Consider the following 22,120-nt stretch of genomic DNA (forward strand, 5'->3'; position numbering starts at 1 on the left):
ATTTCAACATACAGCTATTTGATCTTCATTTCAACAATATTGATAGATAAAGGTGATATAATATAACAAATATCATGAAACATTTACATTTTGTAGTCCATTGTATAATTTAAATAAACATATATGCAAATTTTGCATGTGGAAAAAGTAAGTACATCCTTGGCTCTAATAGGTGGTATTGCCCCCTTTGGCAGAAACAACCTCAAGTAGGCGTTTTTTATAACTGTCTACCAGTCTCTGACATCGACTGGGAGAAATTTTTGCCCACTCCTCCATGTAGAATTCTTTCATTGCTCTTTTTGTCCCTCCTGTACTGGTGGGTATGTGGATCCGCATCCAATGGTGAACTGTTCTGAACAACTACATTTGGCCATGACAGGTCCGCATGTCCACCGTGCAAGGGTCATCGGGACAAGCTGAGCAGTTGAAACGCCAACATGGCCCATGAGTGTCCATAACAGTACGACCCACCATCCATTTTTCTGCCCCCCTGTGAGGAACACGGCTGCACCAGCCCCAGCTTGCCAATGTGGTGAGGACCTGCTGCCAACAACACTACCACACTCACAACCTCGGCCCTGGGGGAGACGGTCGCAGTGCATGGCATCCACCCTCACGTCACCTACGCCGCCCTCTTCCCCCAGTCCACACAACTGCAGCCCCCAGTGCCCACCAACACTTGACCACGCCAAGGTCCAGCAGACAGCCATGCTCCACCAAGAGACTCCTCCAGAAGATATGGTCCACACACCTCGGACATGCACAGCACCACGTTGACCTTCAGACTACCCAACCACATCTCCACAACACAGCATCCCAAATATTGGCACAGTCGCCCCTGCAACCAGTTGAAGGCTGTATCCTGCTAACCTATCATTTTTATCCCAGCCTCCAACACTTTGGTCGAACACACCTGGATCAATAATGGTGCCACTGCTGTCAGTATCCACCATGACATTTCAAAATTCACCCTTAAATTTGCATCTCACCCTCAGATTACCAATGCCAAACATTTTTCACATTTTACTAATCTCACCAAAGAAGGATGCTTCACCATACACATGCCAGCCGAGCATGGCCCATATGCCCGGCTTGTTACACATTCCAATTCCCATTCAACAATCCCATGGCTCTCTTCCCAAGCCGAGAGTCCACAAATCATAACAGAACATCTGTGGAAGATCATTCTCACACCATCACGTGCCACAGATGCTCTAATGGTTGTCTGGCAGGCTATGTCCATCCCTGTCCATGCGTTTTGACTTGCGTCTCTAGACCAGCACAGCATCCCAGGTCACCACATGCTGGCTGTCCCAGAGTCTCAGGGAGAGGGTGTCAGGCTGCATGCCCGGGCGGTCACCACATCAGGCCCATGTTGGCCGTCTGGGATGCCACCACCAAAGCACGATCCACAACACCTCCCCCTAGTGGTCCTCATAATACGCCATCCTAGGCCTGTGAGAAACCTCCTCAGACCCCTGCCGGCCCAAGCCACCCACTCGGGTGGCGCCCCGATGGACAAGGGGCGCCACACTCCAGCATATCCCCCGTGGGGCCCAGGTCGTACCGCGACACCCATGGCTGAACCCCATGTCTAAATCTCGCCAGCCCAGCCCCCAGCTGGCTAGCATAACCAAATTTCCAAAGGGGCAAATTTCCTCCGAGGCCATCCCCAATGACCTTTCCTGGTCCACATTCCGCAACCCGGGGACCAACTCCCACCAAGGCTGCTCCAAATCACATTCCCATTTAAATCTAAATAATTTTTCCATTTAAAAATTTTCAACCCCACTGCCAAACCGCAGCTGCAGGTAACAACCCCTCCAGGTTGTTCTGCCCCTCCCTGCAGCTGTTCTACATTCCCTACGCGGCCCAAATCTTCTGAGGCTCTATTGCCCAACTCCTCCAGGTCCAAATTCAGCCCGGAGCCAACACACTCCCCCTGCTGGGTATCCAATTTTGGAGCCTCCTTTACCCAATTGTTATGCATGGTGAGGGTCCCTTCGATCACCTCCTCGGACCGACTCACCTCAACCCCCCAAAATATAACCGAAAGGTTTTCAGAGTCATAATTGTATACAAGACTCACTCCGTTGCCCTGATGAAGCCCCAACAGGGCGAAACCAGGTCGGCAACTGAGTTTTTTCATACACTTATGACTGAATCTGAACAAAGATCAAAATTATGCTCTGTGGGATGGTTCTTCCGAGGGCTTGACGGGCAGAGCGTACGTACATGACGGTGACGTCATTATGTGCGCTCATTAAGCGGGAGAACTGAAATTATATTTAGATTGGTTACTCCCACCTGCATCAGGCGATTCCATATAATGAGTGGATACCAGAGATAATGTGCCATGTGGCAGACGGTGTTTATCGCTCCCATTCAGGTAAAGCGATAGCTGGATGGGATACCTTAATGGCGGTTCACCACTGATGGTATGAAATCGCATAATAACTGATATATACAGTCACGTGAAAAAGTAAGTACACCCCATGTAACGTTTTGACTTTTTCAACATATTTCAACATACAGCTATTTGATCTTCATTTCAACAATATTGATAGATAAAGGTGATATAATATAACAAATATCATGAAACATTTACATTTTGCAGTCCATTGTATGTGGTGGGGGTGGGGAGAGTTGAGAACTTGGGGTGGAGGTCCGTTGAGTACTCGGGGTGGATGGTGGTTGAGGACTTTTGGTTTGAGTGGGGGAAAGTTGAGAACTTGGGGTGGAGGCTGGTTGAGTACTCGGGTGGATGGTGGTTGAGGACTTATGGTTGGAGTGGGAGAGTGTTGAGAACTTGGGGTGGAGGGCCGGTTGAGTACTCGGGGTGTCTGGTGGTTGAGGACTTTTGGTTTGAGTGGGGAAAGTTGAGAACTTGGGGGGGAGGCCGGTTGAGTACTCGGGGTGGATGGTGGTTGAGGACTTGTGGTTGGAGCGGGGGAGAGATGAGAACTTGGGGTGGAGGCCGGTTGAGTACTCGGGGTGGCTGGTGGTTGAGGAATTGTGTGTGAGGGAGTGGGGGGTTAAATTGTTCGAAGTATTGTCGAAGTTACATTTTACATTATATGGAATTTCCCGGGTAGGGTTATACCTGCTATAGTCCCTTATATTAAACAAATAGTTTTAATGTTGCTCGGCTTGGTGTTTTTTTTTTTTTTTACACTTTAGAGCTTCATGCCTAATTTTCCGTGTTTACGTCGTCTTCTCGTCGAGACGTGTCATGCCAGACATCATGTTTGGATATGAAGGAAGGAAGGTGGGGGGGGGGGGGGGGGGTATTTCTGGCACGTGTTATAGCTTACTCGTATACGGCCCTTATGGGAATCGTCACGGCCTTCACCAAGCGCCGATTCCACCCAAATTGTTCCATCAGCGGCAGTATTATGGGGACGTTCCAATAAGCAGACACGATTTCATTTCATGCCGCAGCAGCCAGCACTGAACCCCTCGGGGTGGGGAGGAGAGGGGTGAGGGGGGGGGGGCACCGCGCGACTCGATGTGACAACGAGGACAATTGAATTAGAGCAATGCGAACGAGTCTACGGGCGAAAAGAGCGGGATCAGACGTAAGACAGACGAAAAGAGACCGACAACCGGACACGGGTGCAGCAGCGAAGTCAGTCCATATGATGAACCCAGATATACCAATAATTCAGCTGCACCTGCATGGTGGGATCGTATTGTAAAATCGTCGTAATGGTCCATTTGGTTTTGTTGGAGAGAAAACATGGACCATCCATCGTAGTGTCGCGTCCGGGGCCAGAGATCATCGAGTAAAATGTATAAATCTGTCATACGTGGTATCTTGGGCCGATGTTCATGCATCACTTGTCATCTCTCATGGCGCTGTCGCCCAGAGATTTCGATCGCGTGGAGCGGAGACCCGCTTCGATCGGTCTACGCTCTACGATGAAGGTGTCTTTACTGTTTGAATGAAGGAGAAAGGGGGCAAGAGAGAGGGAGAAAGAGAGAGAGAGAGCACATGTGAGGAAAGAGAAGATTGAAGATCCCACGCGTTCAATTTAGCTGTGTGCGCTGAAACCCACCAACTCCCTCGTCGAGGTCCCATCGCCAACGACGTGAGAGCGTGTCAACAGACCCCCTCCATCCACCACCCTGCAACCTTCCTGAGACTACAAGAGGCGTTTCTATAGCGACCATCTCCATGGAAACATGTCCCCACATGTCCATGGCAATAGGATTTGACATAACTTCTGCGAGAATGCTGGACGTACTATATATTTATGTCACGGAGAACGACCACATCACATTCCCCCTCTCCCCCTCCCCCCACCCCAAAAACATCAAAGTCACTGCAAGACAGTTGCATGCAATTGGCAGCCCTGATGCAAAACAGATAGTTTATTTATCAATCGCATGCTTAAAAAGATCTTCTGAATCGCCACCACCACAATATCAGAATGCCAAACATATTATGTGTATTACACAGAAATTACATATATATATATATATATATATATATATATATATATATATATATATATATAAATAAAATATTATATATATATATCAACAAACACAGATATATTTTTTACACGCACACATATATACACTTTTTTAAGGTTAAGTACACCAGTAAAGTACCTTAACTTTTGACTGGTTGTGTATATATATATATACAGTATACATATACAGACTTGGCATTTAATATGGAATTTTATTTTTTCCTTGACTTGGGTTTACTTTCTTAACTCAGTATATCAATCTGGTGAGTTTCTTTTACACTTTGGTGATTTAATTGTTAAAAGAACCATGTCACTGATTGTCTGTCGCAGCAAGAAGTCAACAACAGGATTATATCACAGGTGGCGTGGCAAAATGTACGGACAGGTGCATTTGATGATTGGCTTCACAGTCAGGTATACAAGGGTTGTTGCGTTCTGTATTAGTGGAAAACAACTGCTGCACGTCTCCAAAAGTTATTGCCGCTTCCTCTGGAGATGGTCCGTCAACTCGACAATGCTGTTTGTCATGGAGTGGTGGCTTTACGAAATTACGGCATGAAACAGCGTGCTATTGCTCGGCAGTATGGCATCACTCAAGGTCAGGTGTCAAAGATCCTGAAACGAAATGCTCAGAGGGGTGTCCCTACTCCAATACCGCGGCCAGGACGTCCACGCAAAACCACAAGGAGAGATGATCGCCAGCTGCACCGGTTAGTCCGCAATGGCCGTACCAATTCAGCTAATCGGCTTAGTGGCCGTACCAATTCAGCTAATCGGCTTAGGGCTGAGTGGCAGCAACTGACAAATGTGCCTGTATCCAGAAGGCTCGTCAACCAACGACTGGTTCAAGCAGGCTATCGTGCCAGGCGTCCCCTGAGAAAGCCACGCCTGACCAGGCAACACCGCCAGCGCTGATTGCAGTGGGCCAGAGAGCACCATCAATGGCAGCCAGGACACTGGAATCACGTGATCTTCAGTGACGAGTCTAGATTTCTGGTCTATCGTCAAGATGGCAGCATCCGAGTGCGCAGACAAGTGCATGAAGCCGACAACAAAGATTGTATAGTGCCAAGAGTCCAAGCTGGAGGTGGTGGGGTGACCGTTTGGTCTGCTTTTCATGCAGGCGGCAAAACTGACCTGGTTGTTCTGAATGGAAACCTGAACCAGTTCAAGTACAGGGCCATTCTGGAAGAAACATTGCTTCCATTTGCTCGTGCAGCCTTTCGAGGAAACTTTGTCTTCCAAGATGACAATGCACGGCCTCATCGTGCTCGCATGATCCAACACATTCTTGCTGACCGTGGTGTAGAGCATATGGAGTGGCCTGCCATGTCCCCGGATATGAATCCGATAGAGAACTTGTGGGCAGAATGAACGCGTCAAATCGACCATCTGGACCAGCAGCCGACCTCTGTGCGTGAATTGCAGCAGGCTATTGTCACTGCATGGCAAGCGATTCCTGTCCAAGCCTTGGCAAATCTCGTGAACAGCATGCCTCAACGTGTACGTGCTCTCCTGAATGCTCGTGGGGGTTACACGAAGTACTGAACTGTAATTTTACTGTCTGTAATCCCAGTCGTAATTTAACTTTTGTTTTTGTTAAAAAAAATTTTGGCTAATGTGCAAAATAAAGAGATACTTCTGGAAAACGTACAGAAGTTTAACACAGTACTGTCCATGAATTGAGTTCGATATCAGTTTACATCACTTTCAAGGATCAATTTATTTGTTTCGAAATGTCAAATGTGGTTTTTGTTTCTTTTAAAGGTCACATTAACAAAATCTAGAATAATTTCAACATAATTCCAATGAACTTTTGGTTCTAAGACATCTTGAAAAGTAAGTTCACCCCCACAAAAAGATTATTCCATATTAAATGCCAAGTCTATATATATATATTGTTGCGGAGATGAGGACTGTATATTTTTTGATTGTGTGCTGTACTATTATTATTATTGTTTATTCTGCGCCCCCCTACCTCCGGAGCTGTGTAAAGGTGAAAGGGCATCCCATAATTAGTCCACAAGCATACACATCAGCCAAATAATAGAATACCCCTGTTGATAGTTATCTCTTATTCTGTGTTTTAGGGTAAGGCTGTGTCTCCCATTAATTGAAGTACTCCATTGCACAAGTGAAAGAGAATAGATCCCCTTTCATTCCCATCCCCAAAATCCCCATTTCCTTCACATCCCCTCTCGTCATTGCTGAGCCCTCGATTCTCAATTACCTCCCCTCCAATAACCGCCATTGACCACGAGGCTCGAGTCGGGGAAGAAAGGCATGTCTCCACCTCGTCATAGAGGGGAAGAGGGGCGTGCCCGCCCGTCGTCATCCAGGGCGGAGCCCGAGGGTCGCGCGACCAACCAGGGCCGAGGTGAGTACCCCGATGGGCGTGTCCTGAAGGCCGGCGGCTGAATCGCCGGAGGCGTTATAAAGGCGTGCACGCAGGAAGCAAGTGAGTCGGTTGCCAGAGAGAGTCGGTTGCCAGAGAGAGTTGGTCACAAAGAGTTGGTCACAAAGAGTTGGTCGTCAAGAGAGAGTCGTGAAGAGTCAGTCAGTGGAGTCGGTGGTCAGTTGGTTGCGGTGAGGAGTCGGTGGTGGCGGTCAGTGGTTGCGTTGGTTGCGGTGAGGAGTCGAGGAGGGAGGAGATCAGAAGACAGGAAGGCCTTGAGTTGGACTAAGCAAGAGAGGAAGTTGTTGGACTGGGTGGGACTAAGGAAGGAGAGAGAACCCGTCACACCAATCCCCCAAGCTCCGCGTTGGCTCCACCAAGCGTTCACCTCCACCAAGGCTCCACCAAGCTCCGCGTTGGCTCCACCAAGCTTTCACCTCCACCAAAGCTCCACCAAGCTCCGCGTTGGCTCCACCAAGCGTTCACCTCCAGCCATCCACCTCCTGCCATTCCTGTCATTCCCCGCGTGAGTCTGTCTTTTGTTTGTTCTGTCCTGGGTTAATTAAGACTGTAGGTAAGCTAGTATTTTCCCTGTGTCACCTGCGTCTTATGTGCTTGTAAATAAACGTGACTGCTTTCTTTTTGCTTATGTGTGTAAATAGTAAATAAATTTAGTAGTATTTCCAAACCTTTCTTTGCCTTCGTTTTCCTCTTTGCATTGCGTCGTTTTCGTCTTTTCCCTCATTGACTAGCTGCGGTGCGATCCGGCCAACGTTTGGGTGGAATCGGGTGAGTCGGGGATCCTGTTAGGTCGCGGTTAAATACACCACCGCTCGGTCATCATAACATCTAAACCGCGATCTGTAACAATTGGTGTCTGGGAGTGAGATTCGGGGCCCGAACCAAATTTTAAAAACATCTAAAAAAAAATTTGGTCAAAATTTGGAGCGGACGAAATTTGGTTTGTTTTAAAGCAAAACCCGAATTTTGAAATCGCGCCATGGCTGGTCAAGGCGACGGGATGCCGGTGGGAGAGATAGAGGGTTTAGGAGTAACCCAGGATCAAATGGAGGGGAGCAATGAGGAGGCGGTTGAGGGAGTATCAGGCGCGCAAAATGGCGTCCTCGCGCACGTGGGTGTAGCGGCACCAAATTTTGCCACGCCCATGACCGTGGCAGCACCGCCGATGGATTGGGGCCTTTTTATGATCCAAATGAAGGCCCTTATGGATGCTCAGAGTGAGCAAATTAAGGCTCAGGGTGAGCAAATGGGGGTAATGAGGGACGAAGCGAGGGGTACTGGTGAGGGGTTAGACAAGAAATTTGGGAAGTTAGACAAAAATTTTGAGGGGTTAGACAACGGGATAAAAGAGGTGAAAAATGGGTTAATGGGGTTAGAAAATAGGATGGAGGACAAATTGCGGGAGATAGGGGAGCAATCCGCCCGAGAAATTAAACAAATGGGAGAGCAGATAGAGGAGGTAAAAATCGGGGTAGAAACCAAACTGGATGCTCAGAGGGATGAATTGGGACAGATGAGGGCGGCATCTACAAAAGAAAGGGAGGAGATGAAGGAGGAGATACGACGAGGTGTGGGTGAGGAGGTCTCGGGGCTACGCGAGGAGGTAAAGCGAGGTGAGAAGCGTATGGAGAAAGAGGTGAGGAATAATACGGCTAGGTTACAGGGGGGAATAGAAGATCTGACGAAGGGAGTAGAACAGCTGACAGTCGGACAAAGGGAACTAGCGGACCAAGTGGAAAAGAACACTGCAATCATCGGGGGTTTGAAAGCGACACAAAAGGACATTAAAAACGAATTAATAGCAACACAAAAGGAATGTCAGATGGTACGTGAGGAACTGACAATGAGGGTGGACGAGGTGACAGAGATAATGGAGACGAAGGACCGAGAGGTGAGGATGCACATAGAGACGGTCACGGTAGCCTTAGAGGACGAACTTGAGGAGACGCACCGAGAAATAAAAGAGGTTAAACAAAAATTAGAGGAAGTGGAAGAAGAGGTGAGTGAAATTAAGAAGAGACGGACAGAAACTAAGAGAGAAATCCAGGAGGAGGTGATGGAATATGTGCAAGGTCGGTGCTCAACTCATGATGTGATGCTCACTAACCGAATAAAGAGTTTGCAGGTGGCAAAGGAGGTGCGACGACGAGGTACGGAGGTGAGTGGCAATGTATATGATGTGAGGAAAGCTTCAGTCGGCTTGGGGATTGGTTTGGATCCGGGTGTTCGTGAAAGGCCGTTGGTGAAGTGTGCGACAGGTCTGGTGTGCGAAAAAAGAGGTGTGCGAGAATGTCCGACCATGGGCTGTGTGAGTAAAAAGTGCATGCCGAGGAGTGAGTGTGCCGTCAAGAGTGAGTTGGTCGAAGCGCGTGTGCGAGGGGGTACATGGAAGCGCGGGGTGGTGAGTGTTACAGAGGATGTAATGGGAGAGTGTGCACGAGAAAGGTGTGTAACGGACGGGTGCATGAGGAAAGAGTGTGCTGTCGAGAGTAAGGGTGAGAGCGCTGTCAAGAATGGAGGTGAGAGTAGTGAGAGTGACACGGAGCGTGAGTTGGTTGTGACAGGTGAGCAAGGATGTACACCTGGAATGGAAGGATGCACACCTGGAATGGTAGAGCGTGTGTGGGAATGCACACTGGAATTGGTCGTGAGGCACGTGGTTGGGTGTGCGGGTGAGAGCACACCTGTGATTGTCACAGAGGAGGTGACAGAGGAGGGGGCGTGAAGAGGTGTGTTGGTGAGGTGTGCGAGCGACGAATGTGTGCCAAGGTGTTCGGTGGTCAGGTGTGTGACCAAGTCGGTGAGCGGAATGAGTGTACCGAGGTGTGTAAGAAAAGGTACGACGAGGAGCATGGAAACGGCTGCATGTATGAGCAGGAAAGGGGTAGCGTATGCATGTAAGCATGCAGGTGAAGCATCGACGGTAACCGGGTTAGAGGTTAGAACGACTTATAGCCGAATCGGGCCCTCGGTGCGCGTCGGGCAGCTTCGCGTGCCGCGAGGACCAGCGGGGATCTGAACCACGGCGGTTTCGAAAGAACCGCCGTACGCGATCCACGCTGTGCCTCGCTTGGAACGGCCGTGTCCGGGCTCCACTAGGCGGAGCGGGCAGCTGGATAGGAAGGGTCGTCATGGCGACCACGTTTTGTTGAGACGTGCCGGCAGGTCGAGATCGGGACATTGGATGGCTCCATGCCGAGGTGGTGCGTGGGATCTCGGCCCGGGTAAGCCCCCGTCCCTGCCCCGAATGCGGGACGTATCCAGCCGCCGGCACCAAAGAACCCGCGTTCATTGCTCGGCTGTACGCAGCCGGGCTGTAGACGTGAATTGGCGCACCGAGAGGATCTAATAAGTAGACGGGTGATGAGGATAGTGTTTTGGCCACGAAATTAGAAAAAGGCGAAATTTGATGATTGGTACGGAAATTGGCAGAATTTTTGATTGTTGGATTTGGACGAGTGAAATTTATAGGGAGAGACCCCCGATGTGGTGGGATGGCAAATCCATCATCCCTCACAGACAGTGGGGGCAAATGCGCTATAGTTTATGGGGTGTATGGCAGTGAAAACTAGCCCGGGTGGGTTAGGATATTGATAGGGATCTAGCGAAGATGACATTAGGTAACGTTAAGATTAGATAGTGACTGATACCTGTAGTGGGGACGCAGGTAGATTAGTGTGGATAATAATGACGTGGGAGCGCAATAGTTTAAAGAGGCGACTGGGAAGCGCAAGTTTCAGAGGGGAGTAGTTAGCTGAGATGATGCCGTGTGTTTGAGAATTGAACAGGTGTGATTGCACAGGTGTGCAACTGAACAGGTGTGTGGAGCAGTGTATGAGTGAGTAATGGTGATGTGTGTTGTGTTGACCAACTGGTCCAGGAAGAGGAGGAGGGTGCAGGTGGCACCAGGTGATTGCACAGGTGTGCAACAACAGGTGTATGTGGCTGTGTGGAATAAATGGAGTATTGGAATGGATGGTCGTGGAGTGAGTATGGTGGAAATTGTGGAGTGGAGTGGATGGTGCGAAGGTGTGAATGGGGGAAGAGTGGACCCCCATCACGGATACCCGGGGCGGGTAGTGTAAGTGTTAGGTAGAGGGTACAGGTAAATTGTGGTTGGATATTGGCATCTGTGGTGCGGGTGAAAGAATGGTCTTTGGATGGGTGCATTAGTGTTGTGGAAATGGCTGGGCGTGTAGCCTGTTAGTGTGTGTAGTTGGTTTGGGCGCTCCACCACTGTGAGGATGTCGACCAGGTGAGGCCGCAGGTGGGCTCTGGGAGCCGGTAGTAGTTGTTGTGGATGGGGCCCAAGGATCCGGAGGACGGACCCGGGTAGCCCAGTGCCAGAGGGCACCAGGGGGTGACAGAGCCAGGAGAGGGCCTTCCCCAGTTAGTTAGGTTAGGGTGAGGAGCTAGGTAAGCTCGGGTGGCAACTGCAGTGGTGGAGGTGTGCAGGTGGGTAGACCTGCTGGGAGAGCTACACGTCGCAGCCCAGAAATTGTGCGAGGCACCGGGAGATGAATCGGGGGAGTGAGACCCCAAATTGAGAAGCACCACAGTTTGGTCAATGGGAATTGGTTTTTAGGACCCATAGTGTAAGTGGCCAATGGATTGGCAGGGAAAGACCCCGGGTAGTGTAAAGTGTGTTAATGTCATTTAGAAAGTAGTTAGGATGAAGTCTCCTCGCACCATCTGCATCCACTCACCTGAGGTGACAGGTACTCCGCACCATGCCATGTTTAATTATTTTTACTGTGCAAATGTTTGGAATGTGAGACGCATCATGACGTGGGTGTGACATTGTGCTTTGATGTTCCATCTCTGCCTCCTTATGAGGATTGATGATGAATTTGGTGATGGCAAATTTTGAAGTAGAGGGATTGTGGAGACGAATTTGGTATAGGGGAAATATGGGGAAGACGTGACAGTAGTGACGAATTTGTAAATGTGTAGATTTTTGTACATATGGGGTAAGGGCAAGGGTAGGGTAGGTGTCAGGGGGATGACGTACGGTAGGGACGAGCTTTCTCACTTCGCCCTCCGTACGCATTTCGCCTTGCATTGCCTTATTGATGTGTACCCTTGTGACCTTACCCCTCGCTCAATTGTCTTTCCCCTTTTGTCTCCCACATGACCTGTGCGCCACTGGGTGCCGAGGGGAGCGTGCGTGGGTCGGCCATTGTGCGCCAGAAATTCCCAGAACCAGCTGTCTGCATCGATGCACCACATTATGGACCACATGCCTGTGGCCGAGCACCACTTATGGACCCCATGGGTTGGGGCATGGCCCCTCTGCTGGCACCGGCCATGAGGGCCCGAAATCTTGCTGGCGGACCTTGGCCACAGGGCACCGATGCCCCACAGGTGAACCACACTAGTCGGCCCTGTGGGCCATAAATAAAATAAATAAAAAGGACACATTGGGCACACTTTAATACAAATAGGCCGCCAGTAAGCAAAGCAAAAGAATGACAACATCTGGAAGACCAAATAATAATAACCAGCAGAGGGAGCCGAAGAGCAAGAGACCACCTGCAGGGTTAGGGGTTGTTGATTTTATTTTTATTCATTGAACACTGATGAACAGTGATGACTGCACCGATTGGTGCTTGGGTGTGTATTGGTGCGTTTTTGGGTGCGTTCATGGTGCATTGATGCAGAGCAGACTGTCTCCCCCCCAGAAAGAACAATCACAGGTCCTGGGTTAGTTTTGTAAATAAAAATAGCGTCATTGTAAATAATGCTTCCCACCGTCAGTGTATAGTTTGAAGACCATTCCGCAATTCGGTTAACTGTGGGCGTAAGTCTGTTAGGCAGGGTGCAATGGAGCAGCGGGACACATTTATTTATGTTTTAAAACTGTCGCACTCAGGGTCAGGTTAAAAATAGAGGGAACTACACCTACGTGTCACACTAAAAGTAAAAGTTGTAGGCCCGGGACGTGCCTAAGAGGAGGAGGGTGCAGTGTTGCGGAGATGAGGACTGTATATTTTTTGATTATGTGCTGTACTATTATTATTATTGTTTATTCTGCGCCCCCCTACCTCCGGAGCTGTGTAAAGGTGAAAGGGCATCCCATAATTAGTCCACAAGCATACACATCAGCCAAATAATAGAATACCCCTGTTGATAGTTATCTCTTATTCTGTGTTTTAGGGTAAGGCTGTGTCTCCCATTAATTGAAGTACTCCATTGCACCAGTGAAAGAGAATAGATCCCCTTTCATTCCCATCCCCAAAATCCCCATTTCCTTCACATCCCCTCTCGTCATTGCTGAGCCCTTGATTCTCAATTACCTCCCCTCCAATAACCGCCATTGACCACGAGGCTCGAGTCGGGGAAGAAAGGCGTGTCTCCACCTCGTCATAGAGGGGAAGAGGGGCGTGCCCGCCCGTCGTCATCCAGGGCGGAGCCCGAGGGTCGCGCGACCAACCAGGGCCGAGGTGAGCACCCCGATGGGCGTGTCCTGAAGGCCAGCGGCTGAATCGCCGGAGGCGTTATAAAGGCGTGCACGCAGGAAGCAAGTGAGTCGGTTGCCAGAGAGAGTCGGTTGCCAGAGAGAGTTGGTCACAAAGAGTTGGTCACAAAGAGTTGGTCGTCAAGAGAGAGTCGTGAAGAGTCAGTCAGTGGAGTTGGTGGTCAGTTGGTTGCGGTGAGGAGTCGGTGGTGGCGGTCAGTGGTTGCGTTGGTTGCGGTGAGGAGTCGAGGAGGGAGGAGATCAGAAGACAGGAAGGCCTTGAGTTGGACTAAGCAAGAGAGGAAGTTGTTGGACTGGGTGGGACTAAGGAAGGAGAGAGAACCCGTCACACCAATCCCCCAAGCTCCGCGTTGGCTCCACCAAGCGTTCACCTCCACCAAGGCTCCACCAAGCTCCGCGTTGGCTCCACCAAGCGTTCACCTCCACCAAAGCTCCACCAAGCTCCGCGTTGGCTCCACCAAGCGTTCACCTCCAGCCATCCACCTCCTGCCATTCCTGTCATTCCCCGCGTGAGTCTGTCTTTTGTTTGTTCTGTCCTGGGTTAATTAAGACTGTAGGTAAGCTAGTATTTTCCCTGTGTCACCTGCGTCTTATGTGCTTGTAAATAAACGTGACTGCTTTCTTTTTGCTTATGTGTGTAAATAGTAAATAAATTTAGTAGTATTTCCAAACCTTTCTTTGCCTTCGTTTTCCTCTTTGCATTGCGTCGTTTTCGTCTTTTCCCTCATTGACTAGCTGCGGTGCGATCCGGCCAATGTTTGGGTGGAATCGGGTGAGTCGGGGATCCTGTTAGGTCGCGGTTAAATACACCACCGCTCGGTCATCATAACATCTAAACAGCGATCTGTAACAATATATATATATATATATATATATATATATATATTGTTGCGGTTTTGAGTCTGTAAAGTGAGCCTAATAAAGGTTAAAGCTTGCCCCCCATAGTTAGTCACACAAGCAACATGTAGCCTCGTGATAGTATCGTTATGTCTTAGTATTTGTAAGCTTAGTCCTTTTCCTTTGTTATTTCTGCGTTGAGTATGAGCCAGGAGAATAGGCCCTACTTCTACCGATCATTCTACATCCATAGGCTCGATCCATTTTGCTAAGCATTGGTTGATTATTGGGCGAGTTAACACGAGGCAGGCCTAGGAAGGTCGGGGCGGAGTTAAACCGTTTGTTCTTCGTTTATTCCTGATTCGATCGTTCCTGTGGTTTCTCCGATTGACTAAGCGTGGCACGAATGGAACCGCTCTAACCGGGTTCCAATATCTAGGTAACTGCGCGGTCCACGTGTACGCAATCCGCTCGGCGTACTCCAACCACACGTGGTTTGTGCGAGGCTTGTTTCCTCGCTCCCAGGGCAGCGCGGGGAATTAGGTACGAGTGAGAAGTGGTCCCGAAACCCTACTCCACGTGTGTCCGAGAGGGACGTCTCAGGTCTCGGCTCCGCCAAGCCCAGAAAGACAAGAGGATTAATCCCCCCTTGATAAGGGGATTAAGGGCGGCGTAGAGTACCGTAACTATATATATATATATATATATATATATATATATATATATATATATATATATATATATATATATATACAGTGGAACCTTGACTTACGAGTGCCCCAACTTACGAGTTTTTCGAGATACGAGCCGTCGCTCCGGCAGTTTATTGCTTTGAGATGCGAGCCGAGATCCGAGTTACGAGCTTTCGCCACCCAGTCACGTGGTTATCTTGCCGTTCAAGTACGTATCTCTGTCGTATAGCGCTGCATTTTTTTTTTCGCATTTTGGTTATTTCGAGCTCACGCCGCCAGGTGGGTTGTTCTGGTCACGTGGTTATCTTGCCGTGCACGTACAGTACGTATCTCTGTCGTATAGCGCTGCATTTTTTTTTTCGCATTTTGGTTATTTCGAGTTCACGCCGCCAGGTGGGTTCTGGTCACGTGGTTATCTTGCCGTGCACGTACAGTACGTATCTCTGTCGTACAGCGCTGCATTTTTTTTTTCGAGTTTACGCCGCCAGGTAGGTTCTGGTCATGTGGTTATCTTGCCGTTCAAGTACAGTACGTATCTCTGTCGTACAGCGCTGCATTTTTTTTTTCGCATTTTGGTTATTTCGAGTTTACGCCGCCAGGTAGGTTCTGGTCACGTGGTTATCTTGCCGTGCACGTACAGTACGTATCTCTGTCGTATAGCGATGCATTTTTTTTTTCGCATTTTGGTTATTTCGAGTTTAAGCCGCCAGGTAGGTGCTGGTCACGTGGTTATCTTGCCGTTCAAGTACAGTACGTATCTCTGTCGTATAGCGCTGCATTTTAGTTTTCGCATTTTGGTTATTTCGAGTTTACGCCGCCAGGTAGGTTCTGGTCACGTGGTTATCTTGCCGTTCAAGTACAGTACGTATCTCTGTCGTATAGCGCTGCATTTTAGTTTTCGCATTTTGGTTATTTCGAGTTTACGCCGCTAGGTAGGTTCTGGTCACGTGGTTATCTTGCCGTTCAAGTACAGTACGTATCTCTGTCGTATAGCGCTGCATTTTAGTTTTCGCATTTTGGTTATTTCGGAAAATTTCATGTTCATGTCGAACATTTCATGTTCATGTTCATGTTCATGTTTTCATGTTCATGCCATGCCAGGCCACAACTTGTTCAGAGTGCCGGCGATAGCTCGCCTTCTCTTTGTGGAAAACACGGTGAGATCCTTAACATCCAACAACTAATGGGACGCAAACGGGGCGCCCAGTTTAGCGGTACACACATTGATGAATCACCCTGCCTGTGATTCACCCATGACAGGTTATAGCTGGGTCGGGATTCAAACCCAGGCTGGACAGTTTAGACTTTAGAGTCAAGTGTGCGTACCTCCAGTCCAGGCCATCCTGCCAACTTGTATGCTGCATACAGGTGAAATATAAAGCGCGAGATATTTTTATATATACTGTATATTTAAAAAAAAATTGGTGTGGTTTTTGGCGGGCTGGAACGGATTAATAGCATTTCAATGCATTTCAATGGGGAAATTTGATTTGAGATACGAGCAATTTGAGTTACGAGCTCGGTCACGGAACGAATTAAATTCGTAAGTCAAGGTTCCACTGTATATACATATATATATATATATATATATATATATATATATATATATATATATATATATATATATATATATATTGTTGCGGATCTCCCGAAGCCCGTTCCCATTACAAAAGGGGGGGTTTAAACCCTTTTTTCCCCCCAGGGTCCTCCGGTCCGCGAGGCCGAATCGCTACTTCCGGGCAAACGTGAAAAAGTGTATCGGGACAAATTCGCATGTACCTTTAACCCACACTGCCGCAAAAGTGGGGATCGAGCCTCGCACAAGCCACGCTTAATCGAGTACGCCCGAGCGGTATGCGTGTCACGTGACTCGTGCTGTTACTTTTATTGGAACCCGATTCGAGCGGTTTTATTCGTACCATGTGAAGCCAATGGATGGAAGTGACAGGGCAGTCAAATCAGAGGAAGAACATGATTTATTATTTATGTACAATGATCAGAATGAAGGCAAATGGGGACACAGAGCAGAGCTTAACAATGTTAACTTAAAATCCCAGACGAAGGGCCCACTCACGCACACGGGGAGATGGAGGAAGAGAGGTTCGCGCGCCAACCACGCTTTTCTGTCGGTCGCCCCGGGGCAGCTCGCCCGGCGTGGCTCTCCGATGTTCACGGCATGTAAGCAGGCAAAGGCAGGCAGGAGGAAATCGCGCGTCTGTGGCCCGGCGCGGATCTTCCTCTCGAGCGCGTGATTAATACAGCGCAGAGCGCAGGGCACGGGGAAAGTTCGTGTACAATCGGCAATTCAATTCGTTTGTCCTGCAGCTCTACTCGCGTTCTCAAGCTCAACCCAACTCACTCTCACGGGGAACTGTGAATCGACTCACAGGGAACTGTAACTTGCACATGACTCTGACCGACCTCAACTCAAACTCAACGGGAACTTCTCTCATGGGCTGCGCAACTCATCTCTCTCAGAACTTCTCTCAACTTGCGCGCAACTCATCTCATCTCGGAACTCTCTTTCTCAACTCTTTCTCAACCCATCTGAGGTGGGGGAGCTCGGAGCAGGGTCACAGTCACGTGAAAAAGTAAGTACACCCCATGTAAAGTTTTGACTTTTTCAACATATTTCAACATACAGCTATTTGATCTTCATTTCAACAATATTGATAGATAAAGGTGATAAAATATAACACATATCATGAAACATTTACATTTTGTAGTTCATTGTATAATTTAAATAAACATAAATGCAAATTTCGCATGTGGAAAAAGAAAGTACACCCCTACATTTATCACTACTTCAAATACCTAAAATTAGAATCAGGTGCACCAGCTCAGGTGCAAATGATTAGAACATCGTTAGAGAGGATCTTGGAGGAACCTGCCTTATTTAAACCTCAGACATTTAGTTTGGTTTGCTCTTTGTTGTTGAAGTGTGCGGCGTTACCATGCCTAGATCAAAAGAGCTCTCTGAGGCCTTCAGAAAGAAGGTTATAGATGCCTACGAGTCTGGGAAGGGATTTAAAAAGATCTCCAAACAATTTGAAATCAATCATTCGACTGTCCGGAAGATCATCTACAAGTGGAGAAGATTCCAAACAACTGCCAACTTGTTCAGGCCAGGCCGCCCCAGCAAGTTCAGCCCGAGAGCAGACCGCAAGATGCTGAAAGACGTCTCTAAGAACCCCAGAATGTCGGCACGGGACCTACAGGTAGCTCTTGCCACTGTTGATGTCAAAGTGCACGAGTCTACCATTAGAAAGAGGCTGCACAAATTTGATCTACATGGGAGATGTACCAGGAGGAAACCTTTGCTGTCCAGAAAGAACATCAGGGCAAGACTAAAGTTTGCCAATGAACACCTAGGCAAAGACCAGCACTTCTGTAACAATGTGCTCTGGACAGATGAGTCAAAGGTAGAGCTATTTGGCCACAGTAACAGAAGACATGTTTGGCGAAAACCAAAGACAGCATTTGACCACAAGAACCTGATACCAACTGTAAATCATGGTGGTGGAAATATTATGGTTTGGGCGCAGCTTTGCTCCATCAGGGCCTGGGCAACTCACTATCATAAAATCCACTGTGAATTCTTCATTGTACCAGAGGGTGCTTGAGGATAATGTGAGGCCATCTGTCGGAAAGTTGAAGCTTAACCGAAGGTGGACCTTGCAACATGACAATGACCCTAAGCATACCAGTAAATCCACCAAGGAATGGTTGAAAAGAAAGAAATGGAGGGTTCTGGAATGGCCAAGTCAAAGCCCGGATCTAAATCCCATCGAGATGTTGTGGGGGGATTTGAAACGAGCTGTACATACAAGAAACCCCTCAAACATCGAACAGCTGAAAGAATTCTGCATGGAGGAGTGGGCAAAAATTTCTCCCAGTCGATGTCAGAGACTGGTAGACAGTTATAAGAAATGCCTACTTGAGGTTGTTTCTGCCAAAGGGGGCAATACCACCTATTAGAGCCAAGGGTGTACTTACTTTTTCCACATGCGAAATTTGCATTTATGTTTATTTAAATTATACAATGGACTACAAAATGTAAATGTTTCATGATATTTGTTGTATTATATCACCTTTATCTGTCAATATTGTTGAAATGAAGATCAAATAGCTGTATGTTGACATATGTTGAAAAAGTCAAAACTTTACATGGGGTGTACTTACTTTTTCATGTGACTGTAGTTCAATAAAGCCTCATTTCTTTGAAGAGGTCTGAGTTTTATTTCACAACAGTAGCGTTCTCCTGGCATCCGCCAAACCCAGATTAGTCTGTCATACTGCCAAATGGTAAAGCACAAAAAGATAATCCCATGAAGGTTCGGAGTACGCCTCAGAGTTAACAACGTTTGGCTTTCCGTCGCCCTGAGGTGTTCACCATAGGGCTGACACGACAATATGTATGTATAAATATATACGAGTGTGACTCGGCGTGCTCCGCACGCCTCACCACACGTCGTTTCAGAGCGATAGGCATCTTTTGCCATTTCGGAGTCTTTTGCGTCTTCAGGGCCTTTTGCGTATTCTGGGTCTTTATGGAGTTTTGGGTCTTCAGGGCCTTTTGGGTCTTCAGGGTATTTTGGATCCTCTGGGCCTTCAAGGGTATTTTGGGTATTTGGGGTGTTTTGGGTCTTCAAGGAATTTTGAGTCTTCAGGTGCTTTTGGGTCTTAATGGTCTTTTGGGTCCTGTGGGTCTGTAAGACGTAAAGGGTCATCAAAGGTCTGAGGGGTCTCAGCAGTCTAAATGCAATTAAGAGTTCACGGACTGTGTTTTGGGTGTTTATTATATTTGAAGAAGAAGAAGACGTTTAGGTCGCATACAAACATAGCCATATGCGTACGTTTACTCTATTATAATAAGATGTATAAAGAAATACATATATATTTTTGTATACAAAGTCGAGCCTCGTGTGTGAGAGATATATATATATATATATATATATATATATATATATATATATATATATATATATATATATATATATATATATATATATATATATATATATATATAACACAGTTTGTGTGTGTGTGTGTGTGTGTGTGTGTGTGTGTGTGTGTGTGTGTGTGTGTGTAATGTTACCGATAGACTCCTAAACGGAGAGGCTCACGTACTTGATATTTGGCATAGACATAGCCATTGAGCCTGGGACGAACATGACCGAGACCATATTTGACAAGATCCATATTTTTTATTCATATTTACCTCAGCGCATTTCAGCGAAGTACCCCGCTAATCTCAGCCGGTTCCAGAGCAGCTCGCTGATTCGCTCAGAGCGACCACGTGATGTTCCATTCCCGCCGCCAGACTGATTCGCTCAGGGCGATCACGTGATGTTCCATCCCGTCACACGTCACACGTTTTTTTCACCTTTTATGCGATCGTGTTTTGTATCGATTTTGTGCGATATGAATTAAATGTCTTTGAAACAGCTGTGAAACGTCTTTCCACAACCCTTCCGTAACCGATTGGAGCAGTTTATTGCCGCACAAAACGAGCTCCGCGCAGCGAGTTGGTCGAGTCGTGCTGACCAAGATGGCGACACGGCGGCTTCACTTTTCATGGAGTATGAGCGTTCTATATATTTTCAATTCAGTGCGCCCGTGATTTGTGGCATAGACATGACCATTGGGCCTTCACGGTGTAATTTGTGCGAGGCTTTTGTACGAGTGAGCTTGAGTCGAGAGGGGCGAATGGACGGGTTGGGAATGTACGGGTCTCCCTTCCCCCCACCCGGCAACGCCGGTACTGGAGGGCGTCACAGGATCGGTGAGTCTCCAAATCCGCGTCGTGCTGTTGCGAAATTGCAGGACTATGTCCGATTGCTGTGCTGCTGTCTGACCGTGAGAACTGCAACGTCATTGTTGACTGGCCATCCCCTTCCCTCCCCCTTACCCACCCCCCCCCCCTCCGTCCCCCCCCTCCCTTCCCCCCTCCACCCTACCCATCCCCTTCTCCCCTCCCCCTCCCCCCTCCCCTTCTCCCCTCCCCCTCCATTTTCCCCCTCCCCCTCCCCTTTCCCCCCTCCCCCTCCCCCTCCCTTTTCCCCCTCCCCCTCCCTTTTCCCCCTCCACCCTCCCCCTCCCTTCCCCCCTCCCCCTCCCCTCCACCCTCCCCCTCCCTTCCCCCTCCACCCTACCCCCCCTCCACCCTACCCATCCCCTTCTCCCCTCCCCCTCCCCCCCTCCCCTTCTCCCCTCCCCCTCCATTTTCCCCCTCCCCCTTCCCCCTCCCCCTCCCTTTCCCCCCTCCCCCCTCCCCCTCCCCCTCCCTTTTCCCCCCTCCCCCCTCCCCCTCCCTTTTCCCCCTCCACCCTCCCCCTCCCTTCCCCCCCTCCCCCCTCCCTTCCCCCCCCTCCCCCTCCCCCTCCACCCTACCCCTCCACTTCTCCCCTCCCCCTCCCTTTTCCCCCTCCCCTCCCCCTCCCTTTTCCCCCCTCCCCTCCCCCACCCTTCTCCCCCTCCCCCCTCTTCTCCCCTCCCCTCCGTTCCCCTCCCCTCCCCCACCCAGCAATGCCGGGTCACCCCCTCCCCCTCCCTCCTCCCCCCTCCCCCTCCCCTTCCCCCTCCCTCCTCCCCCTCCCCCTCCCTCCTCCCCCCTCCCCCTCCCTCCTCCCCCTCCCCCTCCCCCTCCCCCCTCCCTCCTCCCCCCTCCCCCTCCCTCCTCCCCCTCCCTCCCCTTCCCTCCTCCCCCTCCATCCCCCTCCCTCCTCCCCCTCCCTCCCCCTCCCCCTCCCTCCCCCTCCCTCCCCCTCCCTCCTCCCCGTCCCCCCTCCCCCCTCCCTCCTCCCCGTCCCCCTCCCCGTCCCCCTCCCCGTCCCCCTCCCCCTCCCCCTTTCCCCTCCCTCCTCCCCCCTCCCCCTCCCTCCTCCCCCCTTCCCCCTCCCTCCTCCCCCCCTTCCCCTCCCCCTCCCCCTCCCCCCACCCCCCTCCCACCCCTCCCCCTCCCCCCACCCCCTCCCACCCCCTACCCCCCTCCCACCCCTCCCCCTCCCCCCTCCCAACCCTCCCCCTTCCCCCTCCCCCTCCCCCCTCCCAACCCTCCCCCCTCCCCTTCCCATCCCTCACCCTCCCATCCCTCACCCTCCCCATCCCCCCTCTTCCCTCTCCCCTCCCTCCTCCGGCTCCCTCCCCTCCCCCTCCCCCCCCCTCCCACCCCCCTCCCCATCCCTCACCCTCCCCATCCCCACCTCTTCTCCCCTCT

This window comes from Myxine glutinosa, chromosome 1 (assembly GCF_964187855.1).
Source record: "Myxine glutinosa chromosome 1, kmMyxGlut1.1, whole genome shotgun sequence".
In the NCBI taxonomy this organism is placed as follows: domain Eukaryota; kingdom Metazoa; phylum Chordata; class Myxini; order Myxiniformes; family Myxinidae; genus Myxine; species Myxine glutinosa.